The following is a 24,528-nucleotide window of genomic DNA, read 5'->3' on the forward strand; positions in this document are numbered from 1 at the left end:
CTTTTTGACTATACACCTCTGAGCCAGGCAATAATGGCACTGATGGCACAGGTTACAATAGAGAATACCACATCTACAGCTACATGTTTTGATGTTCCTCTAGGTGGATGCATTTTTTCTCTTAGACCCATCCTTTTGGAAACAGGTCTGTTCTCTCTCTAACTCCAACTATTCACTGTTATGGTTCTCCAATAGGGATTTTCAAGTCATCATCCCTAAATCTTTACCAGTTAACTTTGAGGCATATGATTTCACCAGACCTTTTCCCCAGGATCGCGTCACAATGTTGGATTACTGCAGCCCCAAAACAGCCAACAGCGAAACATTATTTATTCCTTCAAAAGATACACAGAAAGCACACAGAAAAAGGATTAAATAAAAAAGAAAAAAATGAACTCTCAATTTTTTCCTGCCAGTATCAGTACATTCAAGCTATTTAGATCAGCCTTTAGGACAGTGAAACAGATAGAAAAACTATGTCGCTCCAACTTCTCTGTCAAAAACTCTTCAGCAACCACCAACAACCGCTTCCGTGTCTTTTTTTCTTGTGGCCTTTTTAAACTTGGACTTAATCATTACCTACGAATCTTTGTATCTCACCTGGGAACATTAACCTTGCCCTAAAAAGACAGAGTGCTAACAGCTTCCCCATTGTTTTTGCTAGGATTTGTGATTTCCTGCACTGTGCACATCACTTCCCAAGCCACTGTTTGTTCTTGCTTTGCTTCCAGTTCTCAGCCTCTTCTGAAATAACACTTCCCAGGCAGGCAGGGTAGTATAATCATACATAATTCAGTACTAATAAAAGACAACTTTTGTCAACAAATACAGATTTTGCTTTCTTTTAGTCATTTGCATTGTTTCAAAGTATTTTCATTCTACTGTCATCACAGAATAAATTTTAAATTTGAAGAAGCATCTAATGCTCCAGGACTCTGAAACGTCCTATTCTACCAGAAATACGACATACTTCTCACCAGTGACATTACGCAAAAACAGTATGTTTTTTCTACCCAGTCAAGTATGTTCTTCGGGCAAATATCTGAGTAGCTTAAGTACATCTAGAACTCTAATATAAAATATGAAACATACCAAACGAAGACTGGCTTATTCGTTTTAATTAAAGCATTAATTCACTGCATTCAGATGTTAAGACTTTACCTTATTACACTATGAGTATAAATCTTACTAGTTTCATAAACTGTAATGGAATGCATCCAGTAATCAATAGGGACCAATCTTTAGGTTTGTAATTTAATTTTAACAGTACAGCTCTTGTTAGTAATGTATTTATAAATTCATTTAATTTTCATATAAATTTTATCTTTTACTGATGGATTTAAACATGTATTTCACCTTTTTTAACAGTCATGTGACCACTTACACTCTTCCTTGTTCTATTTGCCATTCCTGAAGTAAACGGAGCTCTATGAATTTGAAATCAAAAGATTTAGGCCCCTTAGCTACTAAAATATTTCTGAGAGTTAATGTTAATAATAGAAAAGAGACTGAAGAGCTTGAAATTAGGGCAATACTCTCGTATTTCTGAACTGCAATACTTTATCTGTTATTGTTGCTCAATTTAGTGTGTTTCTCCTGTTTCAAACTATTGTGAGATATAAAGCTGGGAGCTTTTAGAACATTATAAAGGGAAAATCAGCAACGAGCTGTGAGCTAGTATAGCAAAGGTACAATAAACAAGGGTAAAAGTGGTGGGAGTTGTCAAAAGAAAGTACTGTAAATAGACAGACTCTTAAGGATCTCATATTCTTAGATATCCATCTCATATCACCAATCTACACACTGAAATGCTGAACCAAGGCCTTCAATTGTCATGAATTAAATATGTGACTTGCTATTTTTGAAGTAGTTGCTAAAGGAGACTGTAAACTATATTTGTGCAGAAATGATCATGGAGGTCACTTTGCACCTCTCTGCTGTTCACCTCTTTTCTGTTTTGGGAATACAAAACCATAAACAGTTGGATGGACTTAAGAAGTTCAAAGGCTATAGTGTAATCTTGACCTTGTTGTTACTAGATGAGGAAGGCAACATCTGCTTCACGTTTCCCCTGTGAAAGCTTTATACTATTATTAGTAAAAGTTGTATAAGTTTCATTATTAACTACTGTACCTTACTTACACACTGGTTTCAAATAGACCCTGGTGGACCAGAAGTAGTGAACAGAAAAAAATATTGTGAAGTCATTTTAAAAATCAAAACAGCAACATTTTAAAAAGAATCTCTCAAAAATTTCATTAATTGCCACACTGAGAAATTTTTGTAGCTTTACCCAGGATATAAGCAAAAGATGCCTGTCAACTGCATCACAAGCAATTAAGAAACATATTGTTCCCTTCAATGAATGGGACAAGAAACAACGTTATCCCAGCCTTGCAGAAGAAGTGGGACTGAAGTATGCTAACCAGAACAGCATCATCTATAAGCACAACAAATACTTTCCATTTAACTACTCAGTAAGCTTTGCCCATGAGAAAGAACATCAGAGCTACTGAAACTATTGAAAACTCAGCCCCAAATCCTTTCCTTCTATATCTTATCCTACTTGCTCTATGGCCTCTTTATTAGGAATAGAAGACCTCTGTGCCTATTTGAAAGCTCACTCCCAAATAGATGATACAACCTAGATTCCAGATTTCATACTGGCATTTGGTCATTCTTCAGAACAGTCTTATTGATAGTCACTGAATTTTCATATGAAAAAGGGATCATCCCAACCCACAGGAATTTTGTATTTAAGGCGAAATTTCTCTTTAAACTCAAAATTAGGGAGTATGTCTTCCCTACTTATTTCGGCAGTAGAGAATTTCCATTCTGATGTTGTCTTTTGCTTTCTATATCTGGGCAATGTACATTCACAATGTAATGTAATCTCTCTGTATCAATGCACATACAACACCAGATGAGAATTATGTGCTGAACATACAATCTTGGGGGTTTAACCTACTGCCAAGCTTTTTAGCAGTTTTAGCTTTGAGACGAAAGATATGTAAGCAATTGCAAGTCCTTGAATAAACATGAAAGACTTCTTAACAAGCAGATGAGACCAGCACATTGCACTGTTTTCCATGAAACTCAGGCATTACATCTTTCAGAATACTTTTCTGCAGCTTAAGTAGATCTCTTCCTACCTGTCTTCTACTGACATAGCCATTTCACTGTTTATTACTAAAGCTGAAAACTGTAAATGAAGGCTGTAAGAGGAGGTCCTGGAGTTGTACACCTCCTTACCTGTATGAAGAAGTATCATTTGAGAACTCTGCTATTAGAGGTTTCTCCCCAGTAATTTAATCCCAAATAAATACAGACAAACAAACACGGTAGAATTGTCAGCCCATTAAAAAACCACCAATGAAATATGGTAAATGTAGAAAAATATGCTTGAACAGAGATTTGTGATGTCCTGTATTCCCTACCACTTATAACACTCCCAAGTGCTACCTTTCCAAGATGCATTATCAGATTTCAAACTGGGATAACAGTCATCTGAAAAGGTTTTATTTCCTGAATAACAATTCTTTCAAATGTATTCAGCTGAGCTCTCTCACCAGGTATCTATTCAACAAACAGGATGTTGAAAATAATCTTCTCTGGCAAGCTGTCTCTCTTTCCAAAAGACTCATGCCTTCTCATAAACAATTTCTTGAAAAATAATTCTCAACATGAGGGATTAATCATAGCCCAAAGCTTCCTCCTGACATGTGATTAACTATTTCTACCTGACACAAAGGACACGGGGCAAAGCATTTCAGCATTGCTGCTCTTCACTCAAGCCCTGTTCTTAAAGATCTGTAGTAGGGGAAAAGGAAGTACATCATTTATACTGTAGAAGCAAAAGGCCAAAAAATAGTACAAGTGAGAATTTGCATATAATGCTTTGATTTGTTGCATATAATTTAATTCTACACATTCTATCCCAGCATTAAATTTCTCAGCATTTTTCTTTTCCCAAGAATGCAATTTATGCAGGGCATCCGATGCTATTACAAGGTTTCTCACATCATAAGCACAACTTATAATGCATCTTATGCATGATACACACCACTAACAATTTCACTTGATGAAAACTATCCTTATGCCTTTTTTCATTGAAGCATATTAATGAGTTCCCCCAAAAGATTAGCGAAGAGCCTAATAGACCAAAAACCTATTTCAACAATCATTTTACAGTCTTTCAATGAAGCAATGTGAACCTTTCCATCTAAATGATCCTTCCCTTAGTAACTCTGGAATAATCATGCCCTCTGCACTTGTGCCAGGCCATTAGGGTATTTTCACAATTTAATGGATTTATATTTTTACGAGGAGCTGTACCAGGAGAGAAATTATCCTTTGAAAAACGAATACATCTAACTTGTACAAAAGATGTTTGTTGTTCAACCCTTTGCAGTGAATGACTTTGACTCTCTTCTTACCAACATGGAGGTGTAAATCAGATGTAAAAAACATAAATAAATAAAAAATCACTGTTGCTAGTAAGAAGTATTTTGAACCATTGAAATTAACTTTTCTTTCATCCCTGAGGCCATTTTCTCATTAGAGTACCCACCACCAGTGGAAACATATGGTCACTCAGAGAACTTCCTTTTGAGTTGGTTGTTTGGATGTGGCCATATGCTTCGTGTTCCAAGGAATGGGCAGGTTTCGCTTGGTTCTACTTAACAGAAAATGCTCCTAGCCCTGTCCTGACAGAAGTTCTTTCACCAACAGTTGAAGATACAAAAGCACAAGGAGAACAAGGTCTCATTTTCCTACAAAAGACCACGCACATGCTCCACATGAGACAGCAAGTGTGTCACAGGGATGCTATTGTGTGTCTAGACGCCTGACCTGTGTTACTGCATGAAGTCACTTGTACTCCTTTCTCTTTTCAGCATAAACACATGGATCCCAGAAAATCTTTAATAAGGAGCTGTACTTTTTAAGCTGAATTTCTGTCCTTCCACAAGTTCAGTAACTTTTCTCTCTTGCCCGAATGTATTAAGAAACATTTAAGTGAAGACAAAAATACAGTAAATTAAAGGAAATTTCTAAACTTGAACTTAGAATTGTTCAATTATTTGTTCTCCCTCCCATGAACTTCAGCTTTTTTTTTTTTTTGAAGAATACTATATTTAGCTATTTGCAATAGGAGTTCTTTTGCCCTTGTCTATGCTGCTGTTAGACTATTTCTTTGTCTTCACACTTCCTTTCTTCTATAATGGATCTCTCATTTCAAGTGCTTCAGTACCCATGTTCTGCTTTAAAGATCAAATTACAAATTAGTTTTATCATATAAAATGAGTTTGTGCCACAAACTCAACATTATGTTTCCTTTTCCAGTTAAATTTCTAATTCTTTAGTCATGTAATTTGCCTAAACCATTATCTTGTATTGACATAGTTGGCAAGCTGTACAATGCAAAAAACATTTTATTACTGCACAATTTCCAATATACAAGCTTTGCTACATTGAATTTTATATAGTCTGCTTGAGCAAGGTCATACCTGCATTTCCAGTTATTTCTTACATCAGTTGGTGTGATTAAATTGAAAATATAAATCACTGAGTTGTTGAGTCTTGAACTATAAATAAAGACACTAATAGGCCATTTTCTATTAATTTCCCTCCTGTATAGTGGAGCTATTTGCCCAGAAGCAGATTTGAAAAATATTGTAGAGTTTAGATTCTGTAGAAGATTTTTTTCTTGCTGACTCACTTGGATTTTATTCCTAGATGAAAAGAATCTAGAAAGAGCTCATATCCAAGGAGTTCTTTTTGATTAGTTCCTTAAAACTACTCAGCAAAGGAAGTCCTTGCAACCCTCCTGCTGTGTGCTGCTTCTGAAGGTCACTACTATAGATTTCCAGAGTTTTATCAGAGAGGGGAATTCCAATGATCTTTTGTTATTACTGCAACCCCATTCCCATGTGTTTTTGTTGTCATTATTGCCATGGAACTCTGAAAAGGGAGTATTTCCAGTCCATCTTGACAAAATAGTAACTAATGAAATGTTAAAAAGAAATCACACAAAGATCACTACTCATACAAGCAGCTGAAGAGGTAAGACTAAGAGTCTACAGATATTAAATACTAAGGTATGATCTCAAACATGGGAAATTACAAGAAAGAATGCATACTGCAGTGCAATGTTCAGATAGGTCTCAAGGAATCATCACTGTTGCTATGCATTTCTCTCCCAAAGGCAATGGTAGCATCTTGCCCACTCCTGACAGCATTTTTCACACGGTCTATTGATTTGTTTCGTCAACTTTGCAAGACTTCATGTGTTTGTGCAAGTATTTTCTCCTCTTTTGAACTATTTGACAGCCCTGTTAGCCCATTTCTCCCCCAGACTGGCTGCACACCCAGTCCTCCCAGTTCTGTACCATCTGCAAGCTAGCCAAGGGGCCTTATATCTCATCATCCGGGTCATTTATGAAGATGTTTCGCAGTACCGACCCCCACCACCTGGAGTGCACTGTCCATTTGATGCATCCTCTGCTGGGTGCTTCACACAACTACAAACGGGACTTTAAAGGCAGCCACCTGGGAAGTCAGTAGCATGCAGTCATAGAAGAACTGAAAATTAGAGCTAAAATTACTTGTTTAGATCACACACAAATGCTACGGCATAAGCTGATAATACTAACCAGGGAAAAGAGTTCATTTCTCTGGGGCAGTTTTCTACTACCTTAACTATGAAACCATACTTTCTGTCTTCCTGAAATTCCTCTTCTGCTCATTGTGCAAATTCTGCAGAAGTCTACTCAGGAGCCCTGATAACCCCAGACTTTCTCAGTATGTGACATTGATTCATGCCCCATGCTCTACAGGACACATAAACCTAATGTGAAACACCACGTACAATCATGCAATTTAAAAGAATGCTACCATAATGAAAGCATTTCAGAGGGGTGTTTATATCTCATTAAACAACAAACTGCTCAGGAAGAAAAGCTACTTCCAGATCCAGAGAGCCACTGAAAAGAAATGTAGCCATGCAGTTAGTGAATTATTACTCAAAAGAGACTGTCAGCAAGTCCTCTTTCTAAATCAGATCATTGTTTAGTCCAGGGGTGTTTACACCAGCTACAAATTTGATGTACAATCTTTCCTCCAACTCCTCTTATTGGATGAATTTTCTCAGGGTATTTCTTAGAAAGTCAGGTAACTGATCTCCCACGGTAGTCTCACAGTGACTCCTAAAGCAGCCTGAAAGACGACAGATCCATATTATGGTAATATTAAAATTCTTCTATCCTGACTAGAAAAAGCTTTTAAGAAAGCTTTCTCCAAAATCATTACTAAAGCCCTGATGAAAGACTCAATTTCTTTGTTGAAGACAGCTTCTCCGAATTCCTTCTGGTAGTGGAAGTGTTGGCTTGACATAAAGGCACTGTTAAGGGCCCAAATCTTCAGACTAAAATACAGCCATTTTGCTTGCTTCTTTCCCTTCTTCCTCTTCATCTTCCACACCATTCAGAGAAAAACAGGGGAAAATGACCAATTCCAATGTCAGCATTGTCTAAATTGATTTTTAAAATGTTCTGGCCTGTACTTATCCAACTCTTTTTTTTTTTTTTTTAATTTTTTATGTGTCTACACTCTGCACTCTCACCATCATTTTTGGTCACCTATTTTGTGTGAGCTGTATGATTTTTCACTATGCCCTGTAAAAAGAAACATACCTTTGTCTAAGATCAATCCCTCTCCAAGTATATAGCCCTCCCTATAAAATATCACACAAGTACCTCAGACAGCAGACCTATAGAAATAATCTTTTTCACTCTTGAGATGATTGCATGATGAGAGGCAACACAATGAGAGGATGATGATGAAAGTCGCTGAAGAAGAAAAGAGTCTTGTTCTTAAAATGAGGTCCAAAAAGGATTACACAGTTGTTTTTTGCACAGAGACCCAGCACTCCCTGTGGTGAGTTAAACAGACACTAATTTTTCTTATGCTTTTGTTGTTTCCTTCAAATAAGTAAGGCAGGAACATCTGTCAGACTGAGGGATGAAAAGAGATGCTGATATTTTTCAACTATCTGAAACTGGCAAACCTCTGCTAGAAGAGACATGAATGCCCCAGAAACGTAAGCAGAGACCACAGAAATACTCTGAGCATTACTATAATCTAAATATGAAGAGGAACTGATAATATGAGCAAATTCTGCTGGGTTCAGTTTGTATGTCTCTGGAGAGATACTCTGCAAAGAAGAAACAACATAGGCAGCTTCTTCAAAGCAAAGATGTGATCAGAGATCATGTTTATGTCACTGAGTGATGCAAGTAATTATGCCCCAGAGTTAAAACTGTGCCGAACTTGCCCAAACTAAATTGATTCTTGTATGATTTGACATTCCCTGGCTTTTGTGAAACCAAATATAACGTATTTATGGATCAGACAGATGTCTTCAATGTTCCAGTGCTGTCAGCAATCTTGCTGCTCTGTTATTAAATATTTCATATCATAATATACAGTTTGTTCAGAGAGCTACTGTCTGGTGAGAAACCTCAGAGGAAAAATCTTAGTCCACTGATGTCAATGACCACTCATGTTACATTCCAAAGGAGCACTAGAATGGCCATTTAAAGTGTAATAGTGGCTACAGAAGAGTAATTTTATTGAATGCAATTTGAAAAACACCTACTTCTGATACTGCTGGGTCAAAACTGGTTATGAAAACATTGCTTCTTATTTCTGTAACTTACAGAAAAATCTTTCCTGGTCAGACCAAAGGGCGTCTTCCACTTGCTTTGATGGGACCATGCCATCAACATAATAGCTGTCAGGTTAATCGAGTTAGGCTATTTTTTTTTAATGCAGTATTGTTTTACCATTCATTAAATAGAAGCTTGAGCATCTGTGTTTAATTTCAAGTTCTCCACAGACCGTTAGTACATTAAAAAGATTAGGCTTTGAATCAATAGTTAGATCTTACTTCCCTAATGCTATTCCCTCAAAAAAGAAGAAAATAAATAAGCAAGCAAACAAACAAAATCAATATTTCTGTTTACTTTAGATCTCCAATAAGCTCTAATGCAGATTCCTTGCCTGACAGCTGAGATGCTTGCATACAGAATGCAACACAGGATAGAAAACAAGCTCTAGCTTTTCCTGGCGCAATCAGATTTGATCACAGTATCAGTAACTAAAACTTTTCTTGTGCAACTAGTACCAGTACAATGAAGTAAAGAATGAAAATGAAGAAACCTGTTGAACTTAGGTTTACCTGACATAAGCTGGGGTTGATCCAATTATAGGCTAAACTAGTGATACTGCATAATATGGTTCGGATGACAAGAAGCAATTGCCCTGGTTATGCAAATAAATACTGACTCGGGCTCCTGATGCAGCTGTGAACCTGACAGATGTACCGAGCAGAAGTTCTGCACCAAGTGTTACCAGAAGAAGTTCAAAGACAGCTTATGGGGATATGTCAGCTGGAGAAACAGGGGAAGGAATTGAAATGATTTTGACTCTTGTAATCCAGGGAAACTGGTGAGTGTCCTTTCAGCCTTCCAACACAGGAAGAAACATTTGCAAGCATTAGTTCATAAGCTCTGGATGGCAAATTGGATGCTTTTAGAGCTTCCTTCAATTTTCTGGTTAGATGTAAGCTGCTTTGGTACAGTTCATTTTAGTACACAGCAATAATTATGCATTTATGCTGGTTGTTCATTTATTGTTTGATTTATAATATTGGACTAGATTTAATATATTTTCCTTTTCTGTGTTTTATTTTCCTTGAAAAAATGTTGCTTATAGGTCAGTTTAATCTAGTTTTACTTACTATTCAGCTAAATCCCTGAAAGCTGCAGTCTTGTTAATGAGTGCTACAAGGATATTAACAGCAACTGATAACAAAGCCACTAGGCCAAATGAATGCTTACTTAAGACAGCGCTGTTCGTCACCAAGATAAAATGCCTTGTTAATGTTATGCATAAAATCAATTGATTTTAATTTTTCTGGCATCTGTTTCAGTTCTCCTCACTTATTAGTGACTCGCATTCATGGCTCTAAGGGAAAATTATTGAGAAAAAAGCTTGCTTCATCTCCAGCTGAAGCTGATCAGCTGGTCAAACTTTCAGAGGCCCAACAGTTGCTAAAAAATTTGAAACAGTTAAGACAAATTCAGGTACGGCACTGGAAACCCACGTGACATGAATGCTACTATTTACAGCATCATATTCTCCAAATACATAGCATGAAGTCTCAGCACATATAAAAATATCTAGAAACACCTTGATAAATTCTCCATCATGTCCACAAAGCCACAACAGATATTGTTCTCTTAAACTAGCTGCAACTGCAGCATTTTTGTGTCAGAGCCTTCACCAAGCACACAGCTCATCTTGCACAAACTTGTCACCAGCAACATGCAAGCTTCATTTGAGCAACTCTGCTTGTGTCGCTGAGAAGGCCAGCCAGAAGCAGCTGGTAGAAGAATCCGTTTGAGCTGAAGCAGAGGTGAGATCTTACAGGACACAAATGTTCAGGCTGTGTACTGAAATACAGTGCAAACTGGGAACTGTATGAGTTTGCATGAAGTCAAGAATTACACGAGACTGTTGTAATGTACGACAGATGGCACACAAAGTATGACCTGCCAACTGTACTGACTGTATGACCAAAATCTAGGTAATGACCAATAGTCACAGCACCATGTTATTCTTTCTAGAAATCCTTTGCATGTTATTAGCAGTACTGTAACTTCTCAAGTAAAGTATCTTTCCATCTGATACTAACTAATGAAAACAAAGTACCAAATCTCTACAAGCAGGATATGTGGAAGATAAATCGAACTAGAAATACAAATGACAAAATAATTGTTAGTTTCAGGCTATAATGCAGACACAGTCAATAAACATATAGTCATTCTTCCATGGAAGTTAGATGCTTCAAGTACAAAAATGAAAAACACGAAAGAAATCAAATTGCAGCTAGATGATAACATATAAAACATGATTTATGAAAGACAAGAAATTGTACAGAAATAAAGATGGCAAAGTTCAGCAGCAGTACAGATGAAGTAACTATGGTGACCCTGACTGCATGAGAAAAATCTGAACAACTTCTTAATATTTGGAACTTAATATACTGTGCAATATGCACATTTCCTCCAATACACCTTTAAATTTTCACCCAGAGTATAGTTTGTCCTACAGAACGCATCTGAAACAGACTGTTCTCTTCAATAATGGCACACGCAAATTGGAAGTTGGAAGAAGAAACTAAGGAGAATGGCAAAGTCAACAATGAATGATGGAAAGGAAAGGGCAGTGCCAAGTGGCTGAAGTAATAAATATTGTTTTTTTTCAAGAGTAAATTACTTTTGCACCTTTAGGTTTCCACTGAGATGTATTTTGAAATGTACAGAGACTGTAAAAGATAAAGTGATTTATAGAATACATATACCCAGAATGCGTAGTAACAATAACACACAATCAGTGATTGTGGTATACTTCATAAAGACTGCTGCGAAGTTGCATCTTTCACATTAGGAGAGCACTGTACAATCCAACCTGAGACTGACATTCAACACAATCTGTAATTGACTATTTGTTCCAAAGGCAAAGTTAGAGCAGGAGATACGGTATGCTGAAGGGAGTTACTAGCTGTGGATGCCACACAGCAGACCAGAAAGAGAGATCTAAGGATTTAAGATTAAAGAATAGGAAGGGACTTTAAAATGTCCTTCTAGAACAAGGATGAACAAGATTACGAACAGCTGAAAAAGACGACCAACCATTTCAGTGGCTCTGCTGTTACTGTATAAACTGTATAGTTAGAGAGGCCAAACGAAAAGAAATTCAAACTTAACCAGTAGATGGAAAGGCGAATCCCACTGCTTGATTTGTTTCTTAACAGAAAGCGCTACTGGGAGGAGGAATACATATTCTTATTTATATACAACTCATCAATTTTCTAAGTGTTGTTGTACCTCTTATACTTACTTATCTTCTATTAAAACCACTACAGTTGCCTATTGCTTCTCATAAGGAGAATTTTTATGCAAGACACCATTACATCAATAGATATAACATTTTAGAGCCATGCAAAACTACAGATTTCAGTTTCATCTGGAAAAATGCATCTTGGATCGTATCAAAACTGGAATGAGTATGATCATTTCATAAAATCATCATTTAAAATAAATATGTTACCCAGGCAGGGGCAAAGTGGATCCATTCTACTAATCATTCTCTCCCCTGCATACAGAGGCAAGAAATAAGAGTAACCGGAATATTTCGGATTAGACTAGATCATACTGTTCCAATACATTTCCTTTACAGTTTGATCAGCTAATTACACAATTCAGTATCTTGTTAAAGTAAGTTTTTCTGCAGCTGTATTTAAAATGAGTACAATTCTCTGTTTCAGCAATTCAGAGAATCTTGAGTACAGCTTTCTGATAGTGTCTGCACACAGCTGTTTACTAAAACTGACCTTCAGGTTACAGAAAAACTTTTTTTTAATACTTCATTTTGTCTCTTAAATTATTACATTTTGAAGCAGACATTTCATTTTTTTAAAAAGACGTTCTTTACATGACAGCTCCATATGAAAGTTTATGAATATTTTCTCAGCTATGTTGTTTCCTCAGCAATTTTTTTCCCCATGATCTAAGTTGTCTAAGATACTAGTTAAAAGCTTCCCACCACAATCCGACATTAGCTTCAGAATAAAAAAACACCAAGTACTGACTTGCTATTTTGAATTAAGGAAAGATTCCATTTTATTAAAGCATTATCTTATTGTGCTGTAGAAAACTTTGATTACTGCCTCCTACTCTAAATTTAGTATTTTCTTACATTTTGCATAAATAGAGAATTCGACTGAAGGTAACAAGACCTGCTCAGTATTTTCCGTTACATCCAAAATTTTGAATATTGAATAAATAATTAGGAATGAAAATTACAGGTAAGAGGGAATTACTGTAGTAACTTATGAAAGAAATCTAAGACCACTGATACTCAAAAACAGACTTGCCACGAACCTGTGGAAGCAGTAGAGATATGTGTATGCACGTGGTACCTATGAAGCAGATGTTCTCCAGGGAAGAGAATCCCCAGTTGTCCTTTAACGGAGTTTTGCAGCTGTTCTGTACTATTTGATTCAAGTATTACATGATTAGTTTTAGATTTATTGTTCTGGCTAGTTTTGGAGATAAGATGATTACTTATTTTATTTCAGTTGAGAAAAGAAAGTTAAACATTAAATAGCCTCTGGAAGGTAAGAATAGTACAAAACTGTAGAAGAAAGAACCATATGCTACACATGAAGTGCTATGGCCATGCTCTAAATTTAACATATAAAGCTATGATTAAGTATCCCTTGGTCACCTATAAAACACTCGAAACTGCTCTCAAAATTACTGACAGTCATGAGATGATGGCAGAGGCCTTCAAATAAAAACAGAGGATGATACTGGAAACCCCAGGGATATAATTGCTGATAGTTAATTACTGTCACTACAGGAATGTGACCAAGGATATGGCTTATGGATAATAAGGAGAACAAAGAGCAGATATACATATATAAATAATTGTATATGGTGAAATCAGAAACCAACAAAGAAAGCACATGACCTTCGGTAGTGAACATGTAGAGGTTCTATGCAAAAAAACGTACAGAGTGCTTTTGAATATGAAGTATAACAAATACACAAAATTCATTTATTACATTCAGCCTGCATTTTTGCCTGCAATGACCATTTGTATTCACTGGACTATCTGAGTGCTAGTCCAGAATGCCCATTATGTCTCGCATAATTCTCCCACTACAGATTGTTTCAGGATACCATTGTATCATGCTAAAAGCTACAGATCATAATCTTCATTTATATTGCAGAAAGGAATATTTCTTTCATACCGGTATTTTGTATTTTAAAGGTTATTAGCTGAACCTAGCTTGATTTTAAAAAAAGTTGAGAAAGAATACATAATTGTATATTGGATCAGTAAAACTACACATTTAAAAAATTGTCTGTGTTATTAATATCTCTATGTATTAATATCCATGATAGATCTGAAACAATCACCATCTTCTAAAAAAAAAATAAAAAAGAGACCTTAGGTAAGCTCTAAATCTTAACTGCAAGACTAGTTTGTAATAACTAGAAGAAAATTTAACATGACCTATTAAGGAAAAAAAAACCATGAAACACAAACTTTTAATTTTTTAATATACAAATTTATATTCTCAAAATTAAGACTAACTGGACCAAATAATATTCTACAGTAAAAGCACTACCTTTATTATTATTATTTTTCCTGCAAAAATGTCTCCCTTGAGAATAGAACAGGTAAAATGACTTCAAAATTACATTAAGAAAAGACTGTGGTCCATGGTCTGGAGTCAGCATATCCATCCATATTTAACATGGAGTATATAACTTATATATGTTATTATAACTTATATAAGTTATGTAACTCCATATGCATGGAGTTATTTTACTGAGAGAACTCTCTAAATCCCTCTCACTAAAACATCAACTGAATTATCTTATAATTCAGATTTCTTATTTCTCAGATCAAGTGAACCTCAGATACCCTATATTTATAATGGCCTTTTGGAATTCAGAAGAAAATAAATACTTGTGACATTGAATATAATTCAGAAAAACAGTTGCCTAGACAATAATTAAAAGTTAAAGCTGTGATTTGCAATGACTATCAGAGGAGATTTAAAATAAATCTTTGCAATCAATATACAAAACAGTCCCTTAGAAGCAATAGCTTAGACTGGTAATATAAACAAACCCTCAAGGCTACAATAGACATTAATTTAAGACCAACTTCCACGATGCATATTCCCACTAGTTATTACCCTTTCCTGCAGGTCCCATTGAAATGCCTAAGTCTCTACAATATAAAGGTGCTAAAATTAAAACTTGCCTACCTCACAGCAATTTCAGTACAACTAAGCAATTGTACAAGGTAAGAGATAACTAAGAAATACTTGGATGTTAACAAAAGCAAGAAAAATATTTTAAAATTAGTATTTGACAAATATTTGTTTCTGAAAAGCTATTAGTTCTATGATGTCATCACTTTTTTAAGCTCCTTTCATTTCCTGCTCTTCAGCATTATATTTCGTTAACTTTTCCAGTTTCCTACATACTTGATATTCTTTGCTTAATGAACCTTTAGTTCATATGTCTATGGAGAAAAAAAATACATCACTGCAGTTGATGCTGCTTCATCCCCTGAATAAATGACTGCTGCTTCTCCTAAGAATGGTCCCTCTAATTCAGGAGACAGAGTCGGTGCCATTTCGTTATCAGTCATATTGCTGCTGATCCCATTCAAGGAACAGAAAGAAGAAAATCTGTCTCAACACTTATGCAATTATGACTAATCAGAAAGAACAAGGAAGCATCACCCCTAAACATAAAACCTATTTTTCATTCGGCTATTCTTCTACTGTGAACGAAGCCAAAAGCAAATGGAAACAAACCTTCTGAATAGTGAGGAACTTCAGATACTAACAAACTCCTAATTCATTTCTAAACACTGAATTTAAGGGGCGGGGGGGGAGGGGGCACAACAATATTTCTCCACATTACTCTTCTTTTTGCCTAGACCTCTACACCTTATGACAGATGAAAACATAAGACTATTTACAGAATATGCTATGAGTAACTGCCAGTGACAAAGAATACCAAATATAGCTGGGATGTTTGCTTTTCAGAGTAATCACTGTTCAGGCAAAGTATAATGTGATTTTCAAAACCTTTTCTATTTGGCATCCTAGGAAAAAAATACTGCTCTCCTATTCAGATTTCCACCTGAATACAACTTACCTTCATTTAAGCTTTCAAAAATACAGTTAATGATGTACATACAGGTTTGGAAATGGGAGGCATATGGGAACCAAAGGAGGATTGCTACTAATTCTAGCACTGCAGTCATCTCCCTGTGAAGGAAGAACTCCAGTATCTCAAATGAAGTGACTGAAGGCAGCCCTCTAATGGGGACTACGTGAAGGTATTTTAACACACATAAAATAGAGTGCGAATAACCTGAACAGTATTTTCCAGGTTAAGAAGCAATTATTTCACTATTTTCCATTATGCATGCTTAGCTTCTTACAATCATGAAAGATTAAACTTGACCATGACATTTACAAGTCCCAAGTGCGTTTTCATTACTCCTTACATGCATAAAGGTCACAAAGGAGCATTAAGTATGGGTAATTGCTGGAACATAAATATGACACTGCTGGAATACAGCATACAAAGGAATACATCTATTAACAAATACACAGAAGAAATTCCAAATTGATGGCTACAAAGTTAGACATGGTGTTTTTTTGATAAAATACTTGCTCAAGATATGTCACAAACTATTGACTGGGTGCAGATTGCATGAACAGCTGCACATCTTCTAGTAGGAGATAATGATGTATATGAAAGAACTTTTATTTAATATTAAGCTGATATAATGTGACTTCCTGATGTTCAACACAGTATTTTTAGTCTAAGAAATGCCTCTGCTTAGTTACTGAAGCAGCAGAGCTCGACTTTAGTCTCAAGCACTCCAATTCTATCAGTATCAGACTGTAGAATTTTTAGCTTTGTTTCTTAATAAAAGTTACATCAGTAGCTTAAACTGGAATAGTGATGAGCACTTATCATTGAAATAGTTAATCTATCGATTCTCTGGTATTCTTAAGTTCTCCAAAGCATGGGCAGCACCATGCTCCCATAGAAGATAAAGTTTTCTTCTTCATCAAAAAAAAATAATACAAACTTATGAAATAGGACAATCTTTTTTATGCTGTTACATCGCCAGCAAAGCTATAATCCAAGCTGTTAAAAACTCTGGCTAAGGCAAATCTATAGCACCAGGACAGTCACCACAATCTTTGGCCACAGAAGCAGGAAGGAACCTTTCTTCTCATTCCACTAGTGTTTTTCTCCAACCCTATTAGGCCGTGATCTTGGTTTAAGAATCACAAGCATATTTGGTACAAGTCCTGTCTTTTTCCTGAGGAATCTTTTAGCCAAACTGTCCTGAACATAATACAAATGCTGCATTCATTAAACTTTAATCGTGACTGAATTCACATTTTTATAATTCAGGTGAATGTTTCAAATATTAGGGATACAAAGATTTTGCATGAATATTTCATTATCTTTTTAAACTTACCAATGCTGGCATTTGGGGAGATGCTGAAAAGAAGAAAGTAATTATACATCTTTGAACAATATATTTTACAGTGACCTACGTTAGCCACTGCTTTAATCTTCTCTTCCTACAACAAGCCCTCTAGCCAAGACTTCTGCAGCATATTGCCTCATTTATTTTACTTTTTTTAAGCAGCACGTCATTACTGCCTACCTGAGTTTATCACTGAGCTGTCTGTCATTGTGTTAAGGACCAGCAACTCCTCCTTCCAGAATTGCGCCCAGATCCAGGTGTTGCATCTTCCTAGGAGTCCCACATCTTCAAGGTATTGCTCATGTTGCTCAAGTGTCCAGCCCTCCTGCTGCCACTTCTTTTGGGCTGAAATTCATGCTTTCATTCCCTTAAAACTTTATTCAAGTGTATGTGAGTTCCTGAATAAACAGACTACCTACTAGATTATGTCAAACTAACCAGAATTTATTTGTCTAAACTTCTGTTTAGGTCCTCCTTCTGTTGCTAATCTTACCCCCCCCTAAAGGGCAAACTTTCCTGCCCAAGGCAGGGGGCTTGGAGCTAGATGGTTTTTAAGGCCCCTTCCAACACACACGATTCTGTGGTCCTATGATTCCCTTCTTTCAGCAGCTCTTCTTCTCCATCCCACAGCCTTACTGAATAACCCCTGAACTTTCATTTCCTCCAACAGCAGGAATGGCTGAAGTAGACAGAGGTGAGTCTGATCAGCCGATTCCCTTAAAGCTTCCACGTAGCCCTCTAGCCACACATAAAAAGAGTTGCTGTTAATTCTACAGTGAATGTGGCTTCTCCTTCAGGCAAAATCTGAGGCTAATGCTAGACCTAACACTGACAGAAACTATAGCTAAAATACCGCATCTGAATCCCCTATGAGGAAAAGAATCCTCACATATCCTTATCTGTTAATTACAATTCTAATTAGTGGCTTTAGCAACTTCTGTTGCATTGCTCCCTCATGTTCCAGAGACACCTCTGGGACTAAGAAATCTGCAGTTGGAAAGGGATGCTGGGGCAGTCTATCGTTCCATTAGATCACATGAACTGCACAGGGAAAAAAATTATAATAAATGCATTCACTTTGCTGCTTTGCATGCTGTAGTGTGAATACCTCTACAAAATCACAGAGGATATGTTTTAGAGAAGAAGCCCTAGCAGTGTGTTCCCACTACCAGCTACAATGCCAAGGAACTAAGGTAATATACTTATCACAAGACTTTTTTTTTATTTTTTTGGATGGGCCCTTTTTTTAATGTGATATCATAATAAAAAATAAAAGCAACTTTCTGGCTCCACCATATCCCAACCTTCACTTCCAAAAGCAGTCGTTTTTAAGAAAGGCAATGAAATAAATTTCCCTCAATGCAGAAGTGCCTCCTACCTCCTTTATTACCAACCACAACAGAAACAGTTCAAGAGCATTAAGAGTTGTACAGTGTCACCGATACCTCTTGCAAAGGTGATTTTGCATTTGGAACACCAGTATTTAGTCTGACAATCACAGTTTACCTTACTTTCACTGACACTTCCTCTTAGCTCTTCCCTCTGACTGACAGAAAAATTTAAAGCAATATAATTCACAGTAAATACAGGTACTGAAGAAGCTCAAGAAAAAAATCACATTGTGCTGAAAGAACTAATAGGAAGAAGACAAGCTATTAAATACAGATTTCCTAACTAAAACAGACATGTGACTGAATCTAATGGGATTTTTCATTTTTAGGGGAGTAGTCTAAAATCTATGCAAGCGTAGAGAAAAATACATCTGAACATCTAACTTAAGGAAAGTTTCTGCAATGATATTCCTGACTGACGGAGTTGTGAAAGGAAACAGTCATAAACATAAGACAATCCTGTCTTTCTGATGAACAACAAAACTTATCTTCATGATTGATAGGTACAGAATTTTTTTGCTTGCGTTCATTTAGGGTCAGACTGACATATCCCTACTCGAAATAGGTTTTATTCTTAAAAACAATAATGTGAGAGTCAAGAACTAATTTTTATCGCCCTGGTAAATGCTTTTGGTTTTTAAAGCCCAAAATGTACTATAAACTTTTAATATTAGAGGGGTAATGCTGAATCCCTTCATCAGCTTGCCATATTCCAGAGAAAGAAATTGGCTGAATTCCTAAGCTGACACATATGCAGTGAAATGCATGAGGCTTCGTGGATTTACAGCAAAGAAAAACCCAATCCAGAGACAGTTACATGACTTGCCTGCAGATATAAAATTAGTCATCAGTGGAGGTGATACAAATCTTGACAGCTCCCTGGCTCAACCCACTTTGTCCACTGTGAGCTTTTTGCACGCATGCTGGCAGAGGTTTGTTATTCATCAAAGCCCTCTATCTTTGCAGTTAATTTTCTTGTCTCTGTAGCCATTGTTTCACTGTTTATTGCTCTAACTGAAAAAGTGGTGTACAACCCTAAATGGCAGAATGTCACTTGTGTGTTTTTAAAGTTGCTTTGAACTTCAGTCACAAACATCCGATATTTGAAAACATCTAATAGTGGAAAACAGTTGAAATGCTGTAAAAGGGGTCAAATGTTTGAGATAAAAAGAATAATATGAAGATGCAAGAAAAAGTGAGAGGAACTGAACCAGCTATGTTCTTATCGCACTGCCACAAATGTTAGTTAAACCTCTTTAGTTCTCTCTTTAGTCCTGGTTGAACTTTTGTACATCACAATACCTTTTGTTCATGTTGTAATGGAAGTCTGGCATTCTGAACAAGCGAAGATGGTAAGTACTCCATATGTTAATTATAGGACCAGATGTTTTCAATAAATTCGTGTTAGCCTGAAAAAAATTTTCTACAGCAATGGATATGTACTTTGCTGTCTGGCCAATCCCTATGAGTTTGATTTCAATAGAGTTTTTCCTTACTAATGACTTAATGTCCCCAGGATTCACTTTCCAATATTTTCTTTCTTTTAAATGGAAAACAATACTTCTTTCCCAAGACAAAATTATGCTGGTCTAATGCTTCTTGTTATAAACTAATGTCTAGCTGTTTATAAACACAAGCACATGCCCCATCTGAATTTAAGGGGAAGGTTAAAAAAAAAAAAAGTCTTAGCCAGTTTGAAGTAAAAAATAAAGACAAAACTTTTTTTCCTGTTAAAATAATCTAATTCCAGCAACTGTGTGACACTCAAAATCACTGTGATATAGAGGAAAAATTTGAAACATGGCAGGCCAAACACTTGAGTTACTCATACCAGAGAGATGCTTTTAACAAAGCAGCAAGGTTTTTTTAGTAGAAATTTGTTATCTCAACTCCCTACAGATTCCATCTGCCATGAACATGCTTCAGCACCAAGCTGCAAGACCTGATGGGGAATGTTTCCTCACTTCAGGAGACTCCAAAGCTCCAGCACCACACACACACACCCTGAGAGGGTGAGGCTGTCTGAGTTGCTGCTGAAGGGTCTTAGGTGTAGAGAGAAGGCAGCTGGCAGAGCCAGCTGGATGCTTCCTGGCAGCGAAGAGAAAACTTAGTCTCCTACCCTGAAGATGAGAAGCAAAACACAACAGGGGAGCTAAGGAGCAGGAGAGGATGGCAGCCCTGGAAAAGACCCTGCTCGTGCTGGTGGGATGGGACAAGTAAGTAGTGACTACTGCAAGCAAGAGCCAGCTCCCTCACTGCAGTCCTGCTTCCTCCCTCAACTACACAAGTTGCCACCCTGGCTTCAAAAATGTTGGCACTAATGAAGCCATCATCAGGAGGTTTACCTAATTGCTGCTTCTAAGAGTCTACTGCCAGAGGGAGGTTGCTTGTTTTCAGCTAGTCAGCCCCCAGAGGAAGCTGGCTCCAGCCTTGAATAGGTAAAAACTAGGTATCAGTTATTTGTCACAATATACCAGTGTAGAATTGTGCAGTAAATTAGAGAAATGCCAAAGGCAAAGCATTTGCAAATTGACAGGAGAATCATGTAGCACCCCCACAGAAAAGCAGCTTCTATTTTAGTAGTGGCTGTAAGGCCTTACCTTTAGGGCGCTTCAGTAACAACCCCATTTCTCCACACTGCCACAGGAAACTCTGCTTGAAGCTTTCCCTCCGGGCACAGAGAGTCCAGCTGAAGGGGAACGTTCTTTACTCTTGCACTGTGGCCCTGACTTGAAATCAGATGGCCAGGTACAAAGGTAGGATCACTGAGGTGAAAATGAAGGTGAACTTCTGACTCAGCCAAAGTCACTGGAATGAGTAAAACACAACACAACTCCAGCTGTAGTCCACTAACACACACAACTCATTTTGCAACAAGCAGAATATCAGGAGAGAAAAGGCCTGGGTGCTTCCTTCCCTGTCAGACAAAAAATCCGGTGGGAAAACATTTTCCCATACTAATGTTTCTGTCATTGGCAAACTTTAGAAAAATACCACCTAACATCAGCTTCTCTTCTTTTTCCTCCCAGTTTGCCCTGGACTTTATACCACAAATCTGGTATGCAGCATTTGGCACCAAATCAGCATTAAAAGAAAAATTATTTTGTTCTCAGCTTGGAAGGAGAGCCCATGATTTAGTTTCATTTAAGTTTCTCTGAAGCGGTTCCAATATGAAAGCAGAAATTGGTGCCGCGTACATGCACATTGAAATAGGGCCCAAGAACAGCTTCTGCGGCACTGAGGTACAATGACTTCCACAGGCACCGGTGACATTTTCAAGAAATAACACAGACATAGGAGTGACATTTGCATGATCTCACACCTATTTTAGAGAAAGGAAAGAAAATAGAAAGATTTAATCTGCCCTCGCATTCAAGTCCGTTTTCCACAGGTGGTGACCAGGTGAACAATTTGAGACCAAGACAGCAGTGGACAACAGACTATTTTTGTGGTGAAGCACCGCAATGGGCAGATCTTTTGGGGTTAGCATTGTGTCCTTCAGTTCCACATGAAGACTTCAACCATCTCTACTGCTCTGCACATCAATTCCAGCTCTTCTCATCTGTCCTCTACACAAAGCTAGGCTATGCTCTGCGCAAGCTGACACCAACAAAGCACATGAAGAAATGCAGAAAATTAGAAAAGAGGAAGAAACCCACACAATTGTCTTTTAAAACTGCCAAGAGTTCCAAAGAGGCCATCGCATCTTTGACTTTCTTTTATGTACTGTATTTATTTTTACAAAACACTTGCACATCTGTTACATAAGAGAAATCAATACCAATGTGAAACTATACTTGCTGTTTAACTTAATGAAAAATTGAGAAAACATGTCCTGTGTTAAATTTACGTAGAAAACTGTTTTCTATAGGAACTTTGACTTAATACACAAATTATTTTTTTCTTGAACAAAAATTTTTCTTAAGAACTTTTTTTTTTCTTAAGAATTGTTTTTCCTTAAATTAAACGCTTATTTTAAACAAATATATATACAGGAAAATGATATATAAGTAAATACAAACTAGATTAACTCAACAGTAAAATAAATAAATAAATAAGGGGAAAAAAGGAAATGGAAACTTGAATTATTTTTTTTTAAGAAAGCAGTTTGGAGGCCCAAAATTGAGACTGCCAACTGCATTTTACAAAAATTTACATTACAGTATTTCTTCACACAATTCATCCCAGTGACTGACTAAATCAAGATGCCAGACCAGAAACAAAGAAATAGAACAGGGTATCTTGCCAGCAGAATCCACTCGTGTGGAAGGAGCCAAGCATGATAAATGATTTGAACACACCCTGCTGGAGCACATCCTGCACAACTCACTCGCCTGAGTAGCTTACCATTGTACTCCGAGTCAAAGCGATATGACCTACCAATCCTCAATGACTTCACATGGGGCAACCTGCCACAGACATCTCACATAGAACTGCACACCACAGGTAAGGCCTGGCCTTCCTGGGAATTGCAATTACAAAGGCTTTGGCTTAGCTAAGTGTTTTCCTGGAAAGGGTAAGTGTGCTTAATTGAGCTAAGTGTAAGATATGCAAATTAATAAGAAACTAGGTAATCCAGGCCCATAATGACACGTAACCTCAACTGGTAGGTGTGACTTGACCTTTTTAATTTATATTTTAAACCAGGCTATAATATACCATGCAACTTGCAGAGATTTGTGACTTGGGTTCATTTATAATTTTCCTTTCTCTAGAAGGTTTCTATGGAAAACATCCCTTGTTTTGGAAGACATTCCCTCAGAAACACCCCCACCTTTTCATTTCAAAGAGAGACAGGCTGTCAAGGCATATCAATTCAATCTAGACCTACATCTCAGTGTCAGAATGAGGTAAACTCTGCTACAAGTGCTCATACCAGTAAATACAGCTGATTATAATGATAGCAGTGGTTATCATTTCTTACATTCTTGTTGTCCTTGTGGAAAACTAGAACTGGAAAGGAAATGCTGAGATGCGGAACATATTTCTTGGTAATACAACGCATTCAAGTCTCACTTGATATGGTATCCTGTATAGCTTGACTTGTTTGTTAAAGATGTAGCTTAAAACCTATACCTAAAGATATATTCCACGATATTTCTAATGAGAACCACTATGATTTTAAAGAAAAAATGAGGTTTGGGGATTTAGATGAATATATATAAAAGTAAAAATACATAATTCTTTGGCTCAAACCTTTTCATGCAAAAGCATACCTTAAGCCTAAAAAGTAGCTTATTCAACACCACTTGGCTCATATTTAGATTCATATAGTTTATAGATGAAGAATGAAATCCTTCTATTTTCCAAATATTTGAAGAGAGATGGCTAGTTAAAACAACGCTTGAGAAGCAAAATCTTGATAAAATATAACATCTTAAAACTACGTGCACTTTCACGTTTACTGTATATTCACAGTTAGTCTTAAGAGTATTTCCCATGACACTTTCCTGTCCCTGAACAGTGGCATATTTTTCACATTTTTAACATGACAAACATTTTGCCACTGAAATTTTACTGCTTCACTTGTGAGCTGTAAAGATTTATAGCTGGTCTCAGAAGCATGACTAGCAGAAGGGTATTGCTCTCAGAAATCACTGAGAAGTTGTAGATTAGAAAAACATTCACATTGACCATTCCTGTGATTTTAGCCTTTGTTAAAATCCTGAATCTATTATTAGAATTTGTCTGCATTAGTAGTCCTTTGGTTGCAATAAATTAAGGATCCAGTCGTGTTGAATGAAAAACTGTGCAGCTCAGATACAGCAAAAGGGGTATATAATAACTCTACAAAACACTCATTCTTCAAAGGGTTTGGTCGTTTACTTCGTATCTGGTCATTTGGTTAAAGGCCTGCATGCAGCTTCCACACAACAGAACTCTACCACTAGCAACACCTGAGGTAACCCCCCACTCAGGGAAATCCCTCTGGTAATGCCATCACTGTTAGCTTCATGTAATA

This window comes from Anser cygnoides, chromosome 7 (assembly GCF_040182565.1).
Source record: "Anser cygnoides isolate HZ-2024a breed goose chromosome 7, Taihu_goose_T2T_genome, whole genome shotgun sequence".
Lineage (NCBI taxonomy): Eukaryota > Metazoa > Chordata > Aves > Anseriformes > Anatidae > Anser > Anser cygnoides.